At 38.5% G+C, this 19,427-nt stretch overlaps 1 protein-coding gene across 2 annotated transcripts in view; it reads left to right on the top strand.

The window, feature by feature from the left end:
* Window positions 1-3,482: 3,482 nt before the first annotated feature.
* CDH6 (cadherin 6) overlaps window positions 3,483-19,427 on the top strand; it is a 137,182-nt gene continuing 121,237 nt past the window's right edge. For both annotated transcript variants that reach the window (XM_025389144.1, XM_025389147.1), the window contains exon 1: window positions 3,483-3,707. The gene's annotated coding sequence lies outside the window, so the exon portion shown is untranslated. The remainder of the gene's footprint in view (window positions 3,708-19,427) is intronic.

Here is a 19,427-nt window from a genome sequence, read left to right on the forward strand (position 1 = left end):
GAACAGCTGATGCCAAGATTCTTAATTAAGTTCATGGTTTAAAAAGTGAATTTTTTCTCCTAATCAAGAATAATTGTTAATGATCATGAAAACATTGCTATCAGATAATCATTGCATACAGATTTGTATTATCTAAAAGAAAGTCAGAAACTTGTAATTATTTATTTATATGCATCCCCATTATAAAGATAAGACAGCCTCTTAATCATCTGAAGAGAGATATAGTGGAAGTTGGAAAATCCTTCATCAAAATTAATATCCCTAATAATGGTTTATAAAGAAGTTTTTTTAAAAAAAAAAGAAATTGAAACTTTGCAAGCTGTAAAAGGAGAGAAGTACCAGTAATTTTGACTGAAGCATATAAAGTAATGAAGTAGCCTAAAAACTGATGAGATGTTTCAGCTGTACCAAACTACTGAACAAAACAAGAGAGTTGGGGAACAGGACACTTTCTGGACTGTCTTTCCAGTATATAAGGATACTCCGTAAATGCTCCCCCTCTCTTTGATCCTGGGGGTGCTAGCCCCAGCTGATGGGTCCAAGACAGTACCGGCCAATCAGGGCCATTTTCTTTTCTTTTCTTTCTTTCTTTCTTTCTTTCTTTCTTTCTTTTTTTTTTTTCCTCTGGCCCAGGCTGGAGTGCAGTGGCGCAATCTTGGCTCACTGCAACCTCTGCCTCCTGGGTTCAAGCAATTCTCCCAATTCTCCTGCCTCAACCTCCCAAGTAGCTGGGATTACAGGTGTGCACCACCACATCTGGCTAAATTTTTTTGTATTTTTAGTAGAGACAGGATTTCACCATGTCAACCAGGCTGGTCTCAAACTGCTGACCTCAAATGATCCTCCTGCCTCGGCCTCCCAAAGTGCTGGGATTACAGGCTTGAGCCACCGTGCCAGGCCTCAAGGCCATTTTCTAAGAAATTGGAAAGGGGGCCGAAAGAGAAACCCTCTTTTCGACAGGTAAGCTCTGGAACTGTTGGGGTGCCATTCTGCCCTGTGGACTGAAGGATGAAGGAGGCAGGATGTGAATGAAGAGGAAAGGAAAGCAGAAGCGCCCTGAGGAGGAGATAGAGCTAGGGGTACAATGCTGGCAGCTTCTTCGCGCCTGCCCTTGGGCCTTTCCAGAGACTGCAGAATTTCCACTCTTAACTTTCAGGAGAAACCCTATACAAAGATGACACATACCTCTTCATTTGTTTAACTATCTCTGATGGGCTACTGTTACTTGCCAACATGTTTTGGTGTGATGACAGAGAACAAACCAGAAACAGTACTTACACAACTCCAAGTAATCATTTAACCTCAGTAACTCTCAGTTTCTAGTCTCTGAAATTAGAATAAAATAATTCTGGATATTTACATCAATCCTGTATTTGCAGATTAATAATTATTGTGACAAATGTTACTAGAAAGCCTCAAAAATTACATAAAATCCTTTAGTACAAGTGCTGTCTTTTATATAATTTAATGCTGCCATCTGAACTGTTCAGAAGCAAACGGATTGTCTGCTCATAAAGTAGTTGTTCTAAACACCTTTGACATGTAGCTTAATGGGGTTTGAAGAATAGTATATTGCAAACAATTAGAGGTTTCCTTTGTGAGATATTAACTGCTTCAACAGTTAGAAAATCAACTTCGCTATAACCCTCGTCCACCATAAAAATCAGTCAATTTGCACATTTTTTTCTGCTAAAGGTGGTCTTAAAATATGACTTATTTTATTGACATATGTACATATTATGTATTCATGTATTATTCTACTACCACATATGCTAATAAATTATACCTGTACATATAATCTGTGGGTCTCTATGTCTGCATACACACCTGCACACCCTTTTACCAATAATATTTCTGCTTCTTGTGTGTTCCAGTTTCACTGCCTTGGACATGTTGTGTAACCTCTGCTGTCTCTTTATCAACCTGTTTTCTCTGTCTTAATAGGGAAAATATTACACCACTTGTTGAAGGATGAATTAAATAAAATAGTCTACAAAAGTACTTTGTAAGCAGTAAAGGACTACACAGACACACAGAGCTAATATTTCCAACTAAATGTATAAGAAATGCATAATCTGAAGAATGGACTATGAATCCAAAACAGCTTTCTTCCCCATTCTTTCTTCATATGTGTTTAAAGAGCTCTATGAAAAGAAAATGTTCAGCCTCTTTTCACAAATTGGTAGTAATTCTTCATTCGGGGAAGGTCTTTTCCAGAAAGAAACTCAAGTCTTTCCATCATCCATGTGCAGAACATCTGTGCTAAAACCATTCCATGCACACTTCTTTGAAGCACTGGCTGCCTAGAGGAATACTTTGATTTGGGCTTTATTTAAATGCCTGAACTTCTATTGGAGAAACAAAAGGTTTTCTAGTAAGAGCTCAGTTGGGAACAGGACCAACCTCCAGCCAGTTTAACCACTCAGAGGCCAAGCAGCCTGGCATTTCTTAGAGCTCTGTGCAATGAAAATCTCCCTGAGAACTTGCAGCACAGGCGAACAGCTGGTTTGGGAGGCTAGTGACCCTGGGTGCAATCACTGTGGTAATTAGATTTAATTTTCCTAATCAAACAGTGGCTGACTCCATCATGCCTATGTCTCCTATGTAGAAAATCATTACTCTCATTTAATGGTACTTTGACGTGTTTCATATTTTTGTGGCTTAGTACCTTAATATTAGATATTACCTCTTTGTGACTATCAATCTAGCCATTCAAACAGCTATGTGTACCAAAGAGTTTAATTTGGAGGTTACCCTACTTAGGCAACTTTCCAGAAGGATCTTCTAACGTTAAGCAGACCTTGAATATCATTGTACACTCCTCTTCTGCAAGTCTTTTGTATGCTTGTATCAATTCATTTAGAACGATGGCATCAGCCATAAGTCATTGGCAAGCCTGAAGGGTTTGGGTTTTGAGTGTTTCTGCAAGCCCAGGGAAGTACGACATCCTGGGGTCACTCCAAAAGAGTAACAGAGATCATGGGGCTACGTGAAAGCGTGTCTTCCTGGAAGGCGAGAAGGAAAGACTTGTATGAATCTATCCATGTCTGCTTGCATCTGGAGAACGCCTGTTCATGTTGTAAAGAAAAGCCATCGGTATTGTCATCTCAGGAGACCGGCTTGTTTTATGTGTGTGTGCATGTTATATGTGCTATCACACGAAACTGGCCAACTGATAGCGTGACGAGGTACTGTGTCCCTAGGAATTGTAATTGCTTGGTCGGTGAAAAAAAGAACATCAGACCGTTGCTGATAATAGCACAAGGTGCATTTTGATAGTGTAAAAGAGGAAACAGACGGAGTCATACAAGTTCTGAGTATATCTTAAACCCCCGCCCAAGGGGAAAAAAAAAAGAAAGAAAGAAAAGGAAGGGAAAGCCTGGGGCTGAAGGAGTGTTACAGGGAGCGAATTGCTCAGGACTTCAAACACTGGGAGTCATTCTGTCAAGGGGAGGGGGCGGGCGGGGGCAGGCACTGGGCCTCTTTAACAAAGTCCTCCTCTCTTTGCTCCCTCCCACTTCATTCACTTGCAAATCAGTGTGTGCCCACAAGAGCCAGCTCTGCCGAGCCCGTAACCTTCGCATCCCGAGAGCTGCAGTTTCAGCGCGAGAGCAAGAACGGCAGAGCCGGCGACCGCGGCGGCGGCGGAGGCAGGAACAGCCTGGGCGGGTCGCAGGGTCTCCGCGGGCGCAGGAAGGCGAGCAGAGGTGGGTTCGGGCTCCGTTGGCTGTGCATACATCTCCCATTTTTTTAATTCTGTAGCGTTGATGAAAGCCAATCAGAGAGAGAGCCCTCTCCGCCCGGTGGGTGCCGCGCGCCGGAGTTGGGAGGAATGCTCTCAGCCTGCGAGCCCGGGTCGGGGCGGGCGCACGGGTCCGGCTGCGCGGGCGGCGCTGCTGCCGCTGCTCAGGACTGACTCTTCTTCCCGGGGAGCCTGGGCGCCGCTCCTCCGCCTCCCGGTAAGACCGATCCGCCGTGGGGCTGGGTGGGGGCACGGGGAAGCGGGCCGCCGGAGAAGGACCCGCTGCCTTTCTCTACGCCGGCAGAGGCTGCCAGGGGAGCTCCGGCATTTGCAAAGTTGGCTGGTCAATTACCAAAGGGCGCTGGTGCGTGCAGGACCCGCTGAGCCATTTGGGGCTTGATTTATCTCCACCTGCCCGCATCATAAGGGTCTGTGCGGTGACTGCTTGGGCTGAGTTACATTTCTTAGCTTTGGGGGTAAAGCAGAAAATCAGGTAGTCTGAAAACTCTGGAATGCTCCCAGTAGGGAAAACTTAAACTAAAGAGACGATTTGGCTGGGAGAAGGAGCTAAAGAAAACTGTTAGCTTGCATGTTCCGGGCAACGCCTGCCGGCTCATCTAGGACAGAAATGCTTAGGTTGCGAGGAAAGTCCAACACTGGACTCCGAAAATGGAGCACACTGTCCAGGGAAAAGTCATGTGGAAGGCGCAGCTCGCTCGTGCTCCTCCACGGCTGGCCAGGCTCAAATCTGGGGGATAAAGCCTTCCCCGGACTGATTGGAGAGTAGTTGGAGTGCGCTTGGTTTTAGGTGCCAGATGCAGGAAAATTGGAGCCCCCAATGCGTTAATCCCAGAATTTAATAAAAAGGGACGCTGCAATGTGGACTGCAGCAGTTGCACAGCTGAGATGACTTCTGTAGTTAGATATTCTGCCATGAGTTACCGTAGATCTCGAGATGGCAGATGCTGGAGAGGTCAACGTGGTGCTAAGAAGTGTTGTCACTGCTGCAATAAAATCCATATTTTATGGGGAGTTAAATGCAGGTCTCTGTTAGTGCGAGGGGCTGGCCACCTGAGTTAACTATGACTCAGAACATTCAAGAACCAAGAAGTTTAATCATCTGGAATAGCCATACGTTTCTCTCTCCCACTCTCATTTAAAAAAAAAAAAAATTAAATTATGATAGTCACACTATACAGTTGTATCAGACCGTGTCTCTGCGAATCTTCACTTTCACTTCGTAAAGCACACAGTGGGAAGGAAGAAAGAGGTTTTCCCTGCAAGAATGTTGCAGGAGTGGCTGTCGTGTACATATATGGCTGCTCTGGAGGGGTGCAGACCAAAATATGGGCTTTCTGAGTGGTTAATTATCCAGGGGGTTGCAAACTCCTCCCTGTGTTGGAAAAGGAACCCGGGGATATGCCTAGTTAATGTACAAGTCTTCCAAGGACTAACAAATATGTTTATATGAATTTTGCCAAGAGTTGCTTATTTTCTTTATTTTCATACTGAAAGCTTTATCTGAAAAGGAAAACCCTTAAGATTTTACTTTGAGAGAGACAGAGGAAAAAAAAACTCTTCCAGTTTGACTCGAGACTTGAGCATCATGCCTTGTGTAATAGTGCTTGCATGGCTCTATGCTTGCTATTTTAGAGAACCGTAAAACCAGTTGTGTGAAGAAAGGGGTATACTTGAGCAGATGTCTTCATTATGTCATAACCAGGAGGGCAAAGTTTATGCCAGAGGCCAGATTGTCAATGCAGAGCTCAGACACTTAAAAGAAATCCAACAATTGACTGGAAAATGCAATCATATAGGATTGTATCTCATCCCCTTTTGCTCTTTGGCGTGTTCTAATTAAAAAGGTACTGAAGGAAAATAAAAAGCAGATATTTTGCCACCTAATGTAACGGTTCATGCCATACTTTTGAAGCAGAGGAAGTAACCAATTTCTTCAGAAAAACTAAGAGGCAGCAGCCCATTTTTGAAGGAAAATGGCACCAATTCAGTTCTACTGTATTTGTGTCTACAATTATCTTTTGCTACCATTACAAGAAAGTGACAGGTTAGTATCTCCATAGGGACTTTTAGTCCCTTTACTATCTGGCTTTTACACCAATTTATTGCACTTACATTTTGTACTGCTAACTCTGCAAAGATAATATATGGAAACATAATCATTTTCTACCAACTTGCCTACTATCGAAAAACGTGTACCCTACCTCTTCCACCCACCACTTCCATCAGCTTTGCAATGAAAAACTTACTGAGGCACTCTTCCTTTTTAAGAAAAAAATGTATCTTGCAAAATACTGCTTGAGACACTTGAAAATAGCTAAACATTTTCTAGAAAGCACAGCTACAGTCACAGGGTATTACATGATACTGTATTATTATAGCAATATATTGCAACAAGTTCTGAAAATTGGGACTAATTGAGTGAATGTCCCACATAGGGATTTCTTTAAAAGGAACAAAATGTGACAAATATTCTGAGTGAAACTACAATCTTCCTAACAAATTGAAATGTGTGGTCCCCTCTTCTGGCCCTGTAGTTGCTTTGCAGTCATGAATGCCAATACACTAAGGCTGAACCCTTTGAACTATTCAAACTTTTTTTAGTTGGAAGGGACCTCTAGTGGGTCACTCCATGCATTTCTCCCTGGAGTTCAGTTGCAGAATGGATTTTGTTATCTAAGATGAGAGTATAACAACTTTTTCTCTGTAAACAAGTTAGTATTCTCTAAGCACTATCTTAATATTTGTGACAGGTCAAATCATTATTGCTATTATTTCTGTACTTCCTCTAATTTAGGGGACTTACAAATATTTTTATGGTTTTCTGAATATCTAGACTTTTTTGGTAACTGCTGGATGGTTCCAAATGAAAGCAATGGCCAATTAATAAAGAATTTACCATCATCAATATAAGATTTTCTTATTTCTGACCTTTCCAAGACTCTACTTCCTTACTTCTAATTTACCCAATAATAATAACATTATATTTAGAACTCCAAAAGTTCTACATGAAGAGTGCCACCCCGCCCCACCCAACAACAAAAGAAATATTTGCAGGAAAAAAAGTACAATGATTGTTTCAGAAATCCATGAACATTCACAAGTTATGCTGAACTAAAGCCATCTAATTCAAAGAATTCCCTACTCAAATAAATATGTTGAATATCCAAAAGATGTTTAGATACCTGTGTCACCCTTTCTCCAGGTTTTTTCTGTTTCATTTCTTTCCTTGATGTATCACAACACATTTTAGGTAACCTACTCCTTAAAATACTCTGCCTGGAACTTGGAGTAAGATAACTTCTGTAGGGTGAATCAGCCTCTTCTGCTGACAGCCTGCAGGTTTCAACTTCCAATTTAAAAATCTGTTCTAAAGTTTGAAATGTGTTCCAAATGAGATAACATCCGGCAAAATCCAGTTGCCTTGTGCTTCTTGCTTAGTCACAGCTGCTTATTCTTTGGTGTCCATCAGAATTAGGGTCTCGCTTATAAAAATAACAAGCGGTAACTCAGTCTGAATTGTATTCCTAATAGTGTTTCAACCTAGCAGTGTCTACTGAGCACGCTTTATTTACTTCACAAAAAAGTAAAAACGTAGATAACCAAACCTTCTCTGGTTTAAATATTTTTCTGAATAATGATTCTAAATTCAAAGACTCAAGAACATTATGGTAATAGGAGAACTGCAGAAAGAAGAAGGCATACACACACATGCAAACATAGCACCCAGTTGTGACAGTGTTCCAAGAATATTAGAAAGGAAATACAGAAATGCAGCCTTTAGGCTGATTTTCTTTTCTTCTTCTTTTTTTTTTTTCATGTTGTTTTCTCCATTGGGATTTTTATTTTATTTTGAAGACAGATGAGTGCTTGAAGCACTTTCCTGAAACTAAATAATAGTAATATTTTTGTTCAAGTTTGCCTCTTACAAAGATTAACTGGTCTACTTTTTTTGAGTTTCTATTCGTACAGAAGCCTCTCTTTTTCAAAGCAATCTTATGAGGAACTTCAGGTTCTCTCTAATTAACTATTGAACTAAATGTATATAGTGTTTGTGATGCTATCACCCACAGAGTAGGAAGATAAGGGAAGAGGGGAGAATATAAATAACCCTTCAAAAAAGTGGTGCACTTAAAATTACTACAAAATAGTTGGGTCAGAGGGAGCCATCTATAGCCAACAGTCTAGTTGTTCAAAATTGAACTATCCAAGAAATTTTCAACTCTTCCAACAAAGAAAACTTATTGAAGGCTGAATGCTGTGAGCACACATTCATAAATGTAGAGTAGACACATATGCAGAGACTATTCGAGATTATTTCATCTTATTTCATCTGGTTAATATATTTACACTAATACCGTTGGGAGCTGGTTTCTTCCAGCAATCAGATCACCTTGCTGTGATTTATAAGAGGTTTCATTAATGAAACCAGAGTTTCATTAATGCCAGAGTGTTAATATTAAATTTGATTTGTCATGTAAATGGGCAGCATGGGTTGCAAGCTTTTCTTAGTATATGTGGTACTATCTTGTGAGAGAAATGACTTATGAAGAAGATGAGGCACATAAAGCCAGCATACCACAGGGTATGATTTATCTTCATATTTCAGCACTTGAAAGAACACTGTGTTTTTCTCTTTCTCTAATTTCCGAAATTGGTAGGTCTGGCCAAAAGATATCCAAGAGACCTAATAAGTTATAGGAAGAGAAAACAGCAAGAAAAAATTAACTTCGAGAAGTGTCCAAGTGAGTAAAATGGAAAGAGATGAGGAGGTAAATTTTTACAGCAGAGGGAAACATAAGAATAGAAATAGAATCAAAATTGCCATTTTTACATAGGGTGCATTTTCCTCTTTATAAATAGTGCTACTGTTAAATGCCACTTTATAAACATAATTGCATCATTAACATATTTATACACACTACTCTTCTCTACCATAAAGTGCAAACTTGAAAATTACCTTTAAAAAATCACCATCTAAGGGAGATAACCCTGGGTGGATGGTAAATTAACCAGACGAATATCTTTTTTAAAGTATTCTGAAATCATATCAGAATCAAGGAAAAGATTTTATTGGTGCATTGAAGAATATCAGCTCTTTTCCTTCATTGTCCTGCATGCTAAATAGAAAAACTGTATTCCTCTGATGCCTACAATCCAAAGTATACAGTAATAATATAGACTGGCTGGGCATGGTGGCTCAAGCCTGTAATCCCAGCACTTTGGGAGGCCGAGATGGGCGGATTACGAGGTCAGGAGATCGAAATCATCCTGGCTAACACGGTGAAACCCCGTCTCTACTAAAAAATACGAAAAACTAGCCGGGCGAGGTGGCGGGTGCCTGTAGTCCCAGCTACTCGGGAGGCTGAGGCAGGAGAATGGCGTAAACCCCGGAGGCGGAGCTTGCAGTGAGCCGAGATCGCACCACTGCACTCCAGGCTGGGTGACAGAGCGAGACTCCGTCTCAAAAAAATAATAATAATAATAATAATGATAATATAGACCAAGTATTCTACTTGTCACCCATTTGGATCCTGTGTGTGATATAGCATGATGAAAGGCAGAGCTACAAGACAGCAAGCCCCCATCTCTTTACATGATGTGTGTATATATATGCTCAGAGCATATATATCTACACACACACATATATATAGTGGATAGAAGGAAAAGAGTTGATAATTATGTATGTGTATATATGGTATATATATGGTGTATATATGGTATATATACACTTTACATGGTATATATACACACACATATGTGTATATATATGCTCAGAGCATATATATCTATACACACACATACAGATATATGTAGTGGATAAAAGGAAAACAGTTGATAATATATGTGTGTGTATACATATATACATATATCCAGCGAAGATTTAAAAAACCACTATTTTGGCTCAGAATTTTTATACATCCAAATAATAATGATAATAAATAATAAACTAACCTTTACTGAGCTTTTCTAAGTCACACCCTGTTCTAAGTATTTTACACGAATTTCGCATAGCAATACTTACACAGTAAATCAAAATGACCCTGCTACACTTATATCCTCTTTACTTAGCCCTTTTTTGGTTTGAATTTCCAGGGAATCTCCGTTTAAGCCAAGCACTTAATGAATGTGCTGTTAACAAACAATTGTGATGTCTTGGAAGTAAAAGTGTGACTCTCTCTGAGAACTGCAGAGCAGCAGAGGGCGTGGGAATGATTTTATTATTTTGACCAGAGCTTGGCAGATGTGAAGGCTGAGGAAGATGTTTTCTAAGTTATTCATTTTTGAAAAATAATCTGCAAGCGTGTGTCAGAATTTATAATTATAGTAGAAAGCATTGTGTGGGCCATTTTTCTGAACATAATGATGGTACCTTTTATAAGAGAATAAACATCTTCTCCTGCCTTCAGAGGGATCTTTATGAGGGAGGGAGGATTTCAGGAAGGTAGCTAAAATGACACCTGTTCATTGCATTGAGATGGGAGAGACACCTCAACCTCACAGCACCCACTAAGGGCATCAGTCCATTCTCAGCTCGTTGACATTACCATGGATGTAGCATTTGGGACTCTGGGTAGAGCTAAGTAAGATAGAGTTTGTGTCCTTCCTTCTCTGATAAGTAAAAGTATTTTATTTTGTGACCACAATTATTTCATTACTTCATTACTATCACTATTTGGTATTTGTTCTGAATGATTTATCAAGTAAAATTTCACACACACACACACACACACACACACACACACACACACACACACCACTACTATGCCACCGGAAGACAATCCCCACAAAAACAAGGAAAGAAAGAGGGAGGGAGGAAAGGAGAAAGGGAGGGAAGGAGGGAGAGAGAGAGAGGGAGGAAGGGAGGAAGAAACCCTCTTAATACAGTCACATTTTATATAGTTGACATGATGAGCCATTTTCATTATATTCTATTCTTTCTATTGCCACCATTCAAAAAGTCATGTAGTTAATCTAGCCTTCAAGGAAAGTTTGATCGTTAGAAATATAATCAGAGAATGTGAGACACAGGAAGGTGCTTAAAGATGACTTTATCTAATACTCTTCATTTAACTGTGAGATAATTGATGACCAGAGAGATGAATGACTTATCCATGGATATATTTGATTTATTTTGTTCTGTTATCTCTATCTTTCTCTGCTGTGGCCTGAGTTCTAGTTGTTGAATATTCTTGATTTTTATCATCACCATTTAATTCTGTCATTAAAAAGTAAAAAGGAAATTTAAATCCAGAATATTATTATTTATAAGTATTCTGTGAAGGGACAAATGTGGAAACTCATGGTGAAGATAAGGATGTAGGCTTCTTTAGGAATTTCATGTGTTCCTGCATTTTGTAAATTTCCTATTGCAAAGAAGAATTAACAATTTCCCTCAAAATATTGACGATTGCTAGGGAGACATATGATAAGGTTTGGGGTTTTGTTTTATTTGTAATGGCTTGATGGCAGTTTTGAGTAAGCCTTATCTAAATCAGTGATTCCCCAGGAGACCAAGTTGTATCCATCTTTGAAACAAAAAATTATTAGTGGTAATATATGAAAAATGATGACAACCTATTGTGTTTCTCATAAATCTCAATTTGTTTGATTTAAAGAACTCAGACAGTGACCTTCCCACTGCTTTGAAGTTAAAATGTCAATTCTTTCATGGAAATATGGGGAAAGATTATGATGGCTTTTTCCGTGGCAAAATTTAAATTTGGCAAGTAACTCAATGTCAATCCTCTCCCTTTTAAAAAGTAAAACGTTAATGTTCCATGAAATCCAAAAATCTGGGGACCACTGGTTTATACAATGACTGACATCATGTTGAAAAATGATTAACCTGGTTCTCTTCCTTCTTATCTGGATGAACAAAAAGTAAAGGGGAATTATAATTATATTTAAAACACCAAAAAGACAAACTAAACAAAATCCATTTAATCAAAAGGTATCCTTGAGTCTCTTAATTAAAACTTACAGAGATTAATACTAACGTTTGGAATACTAATATGATCTTTGACCATATTAACAGATCCTCAAAAAAAATATGCTTTGCCAAGCTCATGGCCAGAATGTGTCATTAATAATGAATTTTCTTACTTGATTACACAGTGGATAATTCAGTGGGAAATGAAAAGTTTTAAATTTATATCTAACTCCATAAGCTGGAACAAACACAGCCCACCTTAACTATATAAATTATAAAATGGGTGTCTTTTTTTTCTAAAAGTGAACTTTGTATACTTGTAGACAAAAATTTACTAACATGTTGGTCTGTATTTTGAGGTATGCATTCAAAAAGCAATTGCCTTCTAGTGTATAGTATAGATTTCAGTCATTAAAATGAGCTTATCATATTTTTGACTACAAAGCTTAAATCTCCTTTTGCAGAATTAAACAAGAAAGAGTTTCATTAATCTACTATCATCCATTTGAAAATATTTGCAGGCTGGGCATGGTGACTCACGCCTCTAATCTCAGCACTTTGGGAGGCTGAGGCGGGCGGATCAACTGAGGTTAGGGGTTTGGGACCAGCCTGACCAACATGGTGAAACCCCGTTTGTACTAAAAATACAAAAAAATTAGCCAGATGTGGTGGTGGGCACCTATAATCCCAGCTACTCAGGAGGCTGAGACAGGAGAATTGCTTGAACCCAGGAGGCGGGTTGCAGTGAGCCCAGATCACACCATTGTACTCCAGCCTGGGTGATAAGAGCAAAACTTTGCCTCAAAAAAATATATATATACACACACACACCTATATATATGCAACTGTATGTATATATACACACACACGTATTTATACATATATGTGTATATATGTATATATAACATATATGTAACTATATGCATATATACACACACATATATATATGCAAAATGTATATATATTTGCAACTGTTCAGTTTCATACTCAACAAAATATCCTAAGGTCCCCTTAGCAACAGGTGCTAATTTAACACCAATCAAAATGGCGTGTGGTCAGTCTAATTACCAATGCAAACTGATGAAATCTGCCATGACTGTTATATTACTGCTGACTCTTCATTTGAACCAAATTCAGTGACTTTTCTCCCAGCAATTATTCTCATATTAAGCTACTTGTTTGAAAGTATCTAGTAGAGATATTGTCAGTGTTTCATAAAGGATTAATTCTATTAGTGTGGCCTTATGATAAATATCAGTGCCACATTTTCACTCTCTGATTCACCTGCCTTTTTATAAAGAGAGAGAGACGTTTCAGGCAGGTCTTAATTAAGACAACAGAATGAAGTGGAGTCACTTACAAGTTAATGTACCCGGGAGGAGGTGGTCCCAAACCTCCAGATACAAAAAGTGCCTGCTCAGCAATAACTTTTGCATTCATAGCAAATGCGATTACCTGGAAGAAAATTGCATTTAAGATAACAGTGCAGGAATGTTTAATGCAAGCGCTATATTTAGATATTTTGTCTTATACTTTTTCTTCTTCCTCAAGTTCACTTTTAATTCTGTCACCACACTCCAAAATATCTTTCCAAAGAGCACTGTGGTTTGTTTTTCTTAGAAAACTTTTTCTTCTTGAATTTAAATGGGCATGTACTTTGTGTTCCAAAAAGCAATGAAATTAAATTGAAGAGATAATCTTAGTACATGAGTGGACAGAGCAAGGTGCTTAGTGATTATCCGAATAAACACTTTCTCCCCAAATGTAACGCGAAGGAGGACGGGTTCTTTATTTAAAATATGAAGTTGGAAGCAACATTAGAGTAAAGTGCTCTCAAGCAACTGAGTTTAATTTGATATAATAAAAGATTTCTATGAGGTAGGCAGAGAAAGGAGAAATTATTGAAACCCTAAGCTGGATTAATTGGGCACTATAGAATAAAAAGTTTGCTTTGCACCTTTGAGGTTCTGAACATTAATTGAGCATATGTTTGCTTCCCAATTTCTCACTAAACCAAAATGGATTTTTAAACGGCTTTTTTCTCTTTTTTCTTTGTACGATAATCTTTTTATCACGGCTGGTTAGAGAAACCAACCACAGAAGACGAGAGCCAAACCTGTCCCATTTTGGATTTTAAAATACGCACTAATGTCTATAATCTTATAAAAGACTTTAAAGCAAGAAGTGAAATTTGCACTGCATGTTAAACTCCACAATCCAAAAAAGCAGCTACAAGACTCTGACTACTAAGGAGATGCTGAGTTTGTCAAGTACTTTCCAATTTAGGTTTTCCCTGATTGACAAGTGTTCCTAAGAATGATATTCAGCCAAGACTTTTGGAAAATCCATTATTTAATTCCCTGCACAGCAAAAGCCCACCTGATACAGACATAAGATGCTTTATGGAATAAATAAATCCAGGTTGGGGGAGAAATGAGAAAATGGTTTTAAAATATCACTTTTCCATCTCAAGATGAGAGTTTTAAGATGAGGGCATCCCTTGTAACTGTAAGCACATAGGGAAGGCTCAATAAATGCTTACTAGGTGAAATTCTTCTCATGTAAGCTACAAAAGCACCTCTTAAGTATTTTTACAACTGATTTCCTGTTCAAGCTTATTCATGCCAGTGAAAATACAACTTTTCTATCTCATGCTAACAACTTAATTTTTTATAATTCTGACCACTTTCAAATGAGCCTATTTCGAAGGAAGCCCTATCAGTGGTGTCCTGAGAGCCAGGAAGACCAAGCAAGTTGATAGGGCAACCCAGCTTTCAACAACGGGGCCACCAGCCCTCACCTTCCTCCAGGCAGGCATTTTATTAAAGTTGGTATTCAACATTGTTGCCTGGAGCCTGATTAATAATTTATGCCTTCCTAAGCAGATTAGCAGAATTCTGTCATTTTGATTTTTTAATTCTTAGTTTGTGTTTGGAAACAGAATGTACCCCCTGAGTTTACACTTTTAACATATTTTATTTTTTAGAATTCATACCTAAACTAAACAATGTCCTTGCCAAGAATTATTTTCTCTTACAGTTTTAGTATCCATGTGTGTTACCATGTATTTTCTATAATAAATAAAACAATTGCTTATTTTCTAAGTGAATGACTTTTTTTTTTGCCCCTCATTCAAATAATCCTATATGTTCTTGTTAAAGTATTTTGAATTTTGTTACTTAAGATTAAAAATAAGAAAGATGATTGGGAAAATGGAGTAGAATAATAAAACCTAACACTTAGCACTTACAATATTTCAGGCATCATTTTAAATATCTTACATGAATTTAATGTTCACAACAAGACTTTCAAGTAAATACTGTCAATCTTCTCAATTTTAAAGATAACACTAGGGAACAGAACAGTTATGCAACTTGCCCAAGGTCACACAGTTAGTTCTTTTTGGAGCTAAAATTAAATCATGGCACTGTTGAGAACCCACATTGTTTTAACTATTGCATTCTTGGCCTTTTGTGCTCTATATACATGTACTGAGATCATAGACAGAATAGATAGATGACAGGTAGATGACAGGTAGATGATAGATAGATAGATAGATAGATAGATGATAGAATCGATGGAAAATATATAGATAGATAGATAGAAGACAGGAAAGATAGATTCAAATGTATGAATCTCAAATACAAAAAAAGTCAAAGGTATATGGATTTTGTATATACATATATATTATATGTAACATCTACACATTTCTCAGGGCTTAAAAATACAATTAGAAAGAAAACTCATTTTCTTTTTCATCCTTCAGTGAGTGTATAAGTATATTCTTTAACAAGTGAGATCAATTAATTATAGCCCAAAGCAACAGATTTCAGCCTCATAGAGGCCTTTTAGCTTTAGGCCTGTCCACTTTAATTTGAGTCAGTCTTATAATCACTTACTCTTGGTCCCAAGGAAAACCTCGCAAGGGTGTTTGAAAGGTTCAGATTCATCATTAATTACTTTATTCATTCTACAATGTTTATTGAGGGCCCCTGTGCTCAGTTCTAGAGAGAAAGCAGGTAACAAGACAAATATACATTGACTAGCAATTTAGGGAAAATAGATTATTTCCTCATACTCTATCCAAGACCAATAATACTAGCTTTGTATATAATGAATAGGATATTCAGAATTGATTATGTTTTCTATTCTCCCATACTTATATCTTACATTAATATAGAAATTAGCTGTGAGTTTCATGATTTGTAAGGTTTCTATTCATCTTCAGGTTTGACTTTGAACCTCCTACTCAGCTTAGAAAGAAACACCATACCTCCCTTCACTACCAAAAATTTAACATGGTTTTATATTTTTGATGGTATGCCTCAGAATATTTTCATGGTGGTTCCTTCACTAATCCCTACAATTTCCCCAGTGAATTTGCCACAAAGCACAAAGCCATACATACACTGGTCAGTGGAAATACAGTTCATCAAGAAATCAGTCTACACAAGAAGACTAGTTAAAATTTAGGATTGAGGTGATGGGATTTCAATTCAACTCAGCCATTTAATGGATACTTTTGGGCAAAGCATTGTGTCGAGCACCACAGATAATGCCATGCTTCGATGTCAGATGAGGTGCAGTCTGTGGTCGAGATTAAACATGACCATTAAAAGCTGCTATTTTACAAAGTTAACTCTTTCAGAATTCAGGTCTTTTAGTCATGAAATCTATTGGGCTCTACCATTGCTAACTTTGGAGTTGAGTGTGTTGACACACACTCCGTGCTAATATCCAGCTGACCAGCGCTCCCACTTATATTTACCTGGCCAAATCTTATTGGATCTTCAGGGCAAAGACCAAGAATCTGCTTCTCCAAGAAGCATTCTCTGACCCCCACCTACCTGTCTCACTCTTAGCTTATATTCCTCATGGTGTGAGTGTGTCAGAGCCTTTACTTAGTCTAAGTGTAACTGTAAAAACATCTTTTCAAAAGTCTCTGCATGACTGTCTAGGCCTCACTTATCAGACTGTAAGCATCTGGAGAACAAAACCACTGAGTCTTCCTTTGACCAACAAGGCCTAGCCTTGTTTTTCACAAATGGCAAGAACACATTAGATGTTTGTTAAGAGAACAAAAGGAGAGAACTCATTATGAAACTCTGTACTACATTTATATACTTCTCTACATTTTTCATGTTGGAAGTTAGTGTTCTTTTCTAATAATTTGATTTCATTTGGGTACATTGAAGCAATACACTTAAGAAGCAAGAAGATTGGGGCCAGCCTTCTAGACTGTTCAAAGGGGTACACCCAACAGAAGGGAAATATTCTCAAGATGACCTTGGTGCCTGTTGGGGTGATCAAGCCCAACACCAGGCCATCGGGGTCAAAGTCCAGCAGGGTCAAAGGAATGAGAAAAGACAAGCTAAGAGTGCATAAAGTGGGTCCAGGGGGCCAAAGCTAGATTGGAGGCTGCGAAGGCCCCAAGCTCTGGGAGTCCACACTGTTTGTTGGTGGGGTAGAAAGGTAGCAGTGCATCAAGCATAGCTGTGATGGTTTAGCGTTTTATTTGATGCATATAGAATATGCTCTGATACTTGAGATAATGGAGAGCATGTTTATGAGCCTGGGAGAGCAACCAACAAGTCTGTGCACATTCCAGAGTCTACGAGGGGTTTTATGCCCTGAGCCCTGGATTCCTTCCAAGCCACAAGGGATTTCATGCCCTGGGCTTAGATTTGTGGTGCGGCAGGGCAGCTTTCCACCCTTTGGCACAGAGCTTGGTGTTCCAAAGGCCACGAGGGGCTTTAGACCCTGGACCCCAGATATCTTCCAAGACTCTTTTATATTATGACAGACAAGCCAGTCCTGCCTCAGCTCTTCTACCAACAGGTGCCTTTGGCCAAATGTCTGAAATAGGGTTACAGATTCTATAACTGATGGATCTCCTAACAGAATAATTGAGTGTCTTATAGGAAAGTTGACATTTTTTTGGTCACTCTACTCCAATGCATTGAATTGTTTACAGTTTTTGTTAATTGGTTTATGGTGGAAACTGTGGCTGTTTATTATTTCTTATTGGTGTAGGCTATTATGATCAACTTTGCTTATCTTTTAGTTTATTATCAACCCATAGTAGTACATGAAACTGAATCTACAAAAAAAAATCTATGGAAAATTCTTATGTGTGTGTTTCATGAGCAAAATTACCTTTCCTTTAGATTCCAACCTTGGAAATGTTTCTTGAGTTTCTACAGGAAGTCTAATACCAAATTTTATGTACCTTGTTGCCCTTGAACATGGCTGTACCAAAAAGATTGAATTAAATTCAACTGATTATGTAGTCCAATTTCATTCCTTAAGTGGCCGTCAATACATGGAATAGGATCTTCATGAATATAGCTTGGCAGTGAAACATGCAGTTCAACCCAGGTCTATCTGAGCATGCCAAATGTTTTATAAGGTTGTGAGATGAAGTGGGAGAGGTTTGGATGATTTCCCTTATATTTCCCCTATTTAATGTGATAGCCATCATTCTGAAGCCAAAGGTATATAGAGAATTTTAAACTTACTAATCAACAGAATAGAAATTAGTTATTTTTTTTTTTACATAAGTGAATTTCCTAGACCAGAGTAGGTACCATGGTAGCTTCTGGCAAATGTTCTACTGCATCTCACCACTGTGGGAAATTGTAACTTCCAAGGAAAAGGAGTAGAAATGATGGGCTCAGAAAAATGAGATCAGTGATTCCCAGCATTGTGCTTGAGCCTCTGCACCATTTTCTTGCTTAAAGCCTTCCAATCAGTAACCTGTCTTATTAACACAAGTAATCTAAACTGGTTAAGGGCATCCTCTCCCACACTGCACATTCCCAGCTTTAGAATGAGAAGTAGAGAGTTAAATAATTTTCAGGAGTGATTAAGCTAGTGGGAGTAAAGGGGAAGGCAATAAGTAACCCTATTAATGGGAAAGCGGTCAGAAAAGCAAGTTACAGTCATTCATGCTCAGCATCCTAAAGATCTGATTGCTTCTCACTCTGATTCTCTAAGTGTTTTCAGCTGGTGTATTGGGATACTTTGGACTATGAGTAAGAGAAAATCCCATTTCAAACTGGATTAAAAGAAGTAAAATTATTATTTTACATAAGAGACAGTCTACAGGAAAGCAGGCTCCAACTGATCTGTTAGATCAGTGAGATAACCAAAATCTCAGGATCTTTCTGTCTCCTTCTTGCTATCCTCAGCATCGAAGTCATTCACCTGGTGATTTGCCTCAGAGTCGAAGATGGTTGCTGGTGGCAATTGGAGCTACACCCTTCCTTATTTTTGTCTAGTAGAAAAGAGAAAAAAAATCTTTCTCACAATTAAGGATTAAGGGTAATGTCCTTCAGCTCATTGTGCCAACTCAGGTCATATGACCACTCAATACAATATTAAGTGCTGGAAATTCTAGATGCTATTTAGCTTTTTAGACTAAAGACCCATTCTTGGGACCAACTTTTCTTAAATTGTGTGTGTGTGTGTGTGTGTGTGTGTGTTTGCAGAAGGAAAATACTCGAGCAAAACTGAGATTCCATTTTGAAGAAAGAAAAAGGTGAGAAACATGCTGGGTAGTCAACAAACACCATCTACTATAATTTAGTCACTTAAAGTCAGTATCACTGGCAGGGTGCGTCAACTCATGCCTGTAATCCCAGCACTTTGGGAGGCCGAGGTGGGCGGGTTGCTTGAGGCCAGGAGTTCACATTAACATGGTAAAACCCATCTCTACTAAAAATACAAAAATTA

This window comes from Theropithecus gelada, chromosome 6 (genome assembly GCF_003255815.1).
Source record: "Theropithecus gelada isolate Dixy chromosome 6, Tgel_1.0, whole genome shotgun sequence".
Taxonomy (NCBI): domain Eukaryota; kingdom Metazoa; phylum Chordata; class Mammalia; order Primates; family Cercopithecidae; genus Theropithecus; species Theropithecus gelada.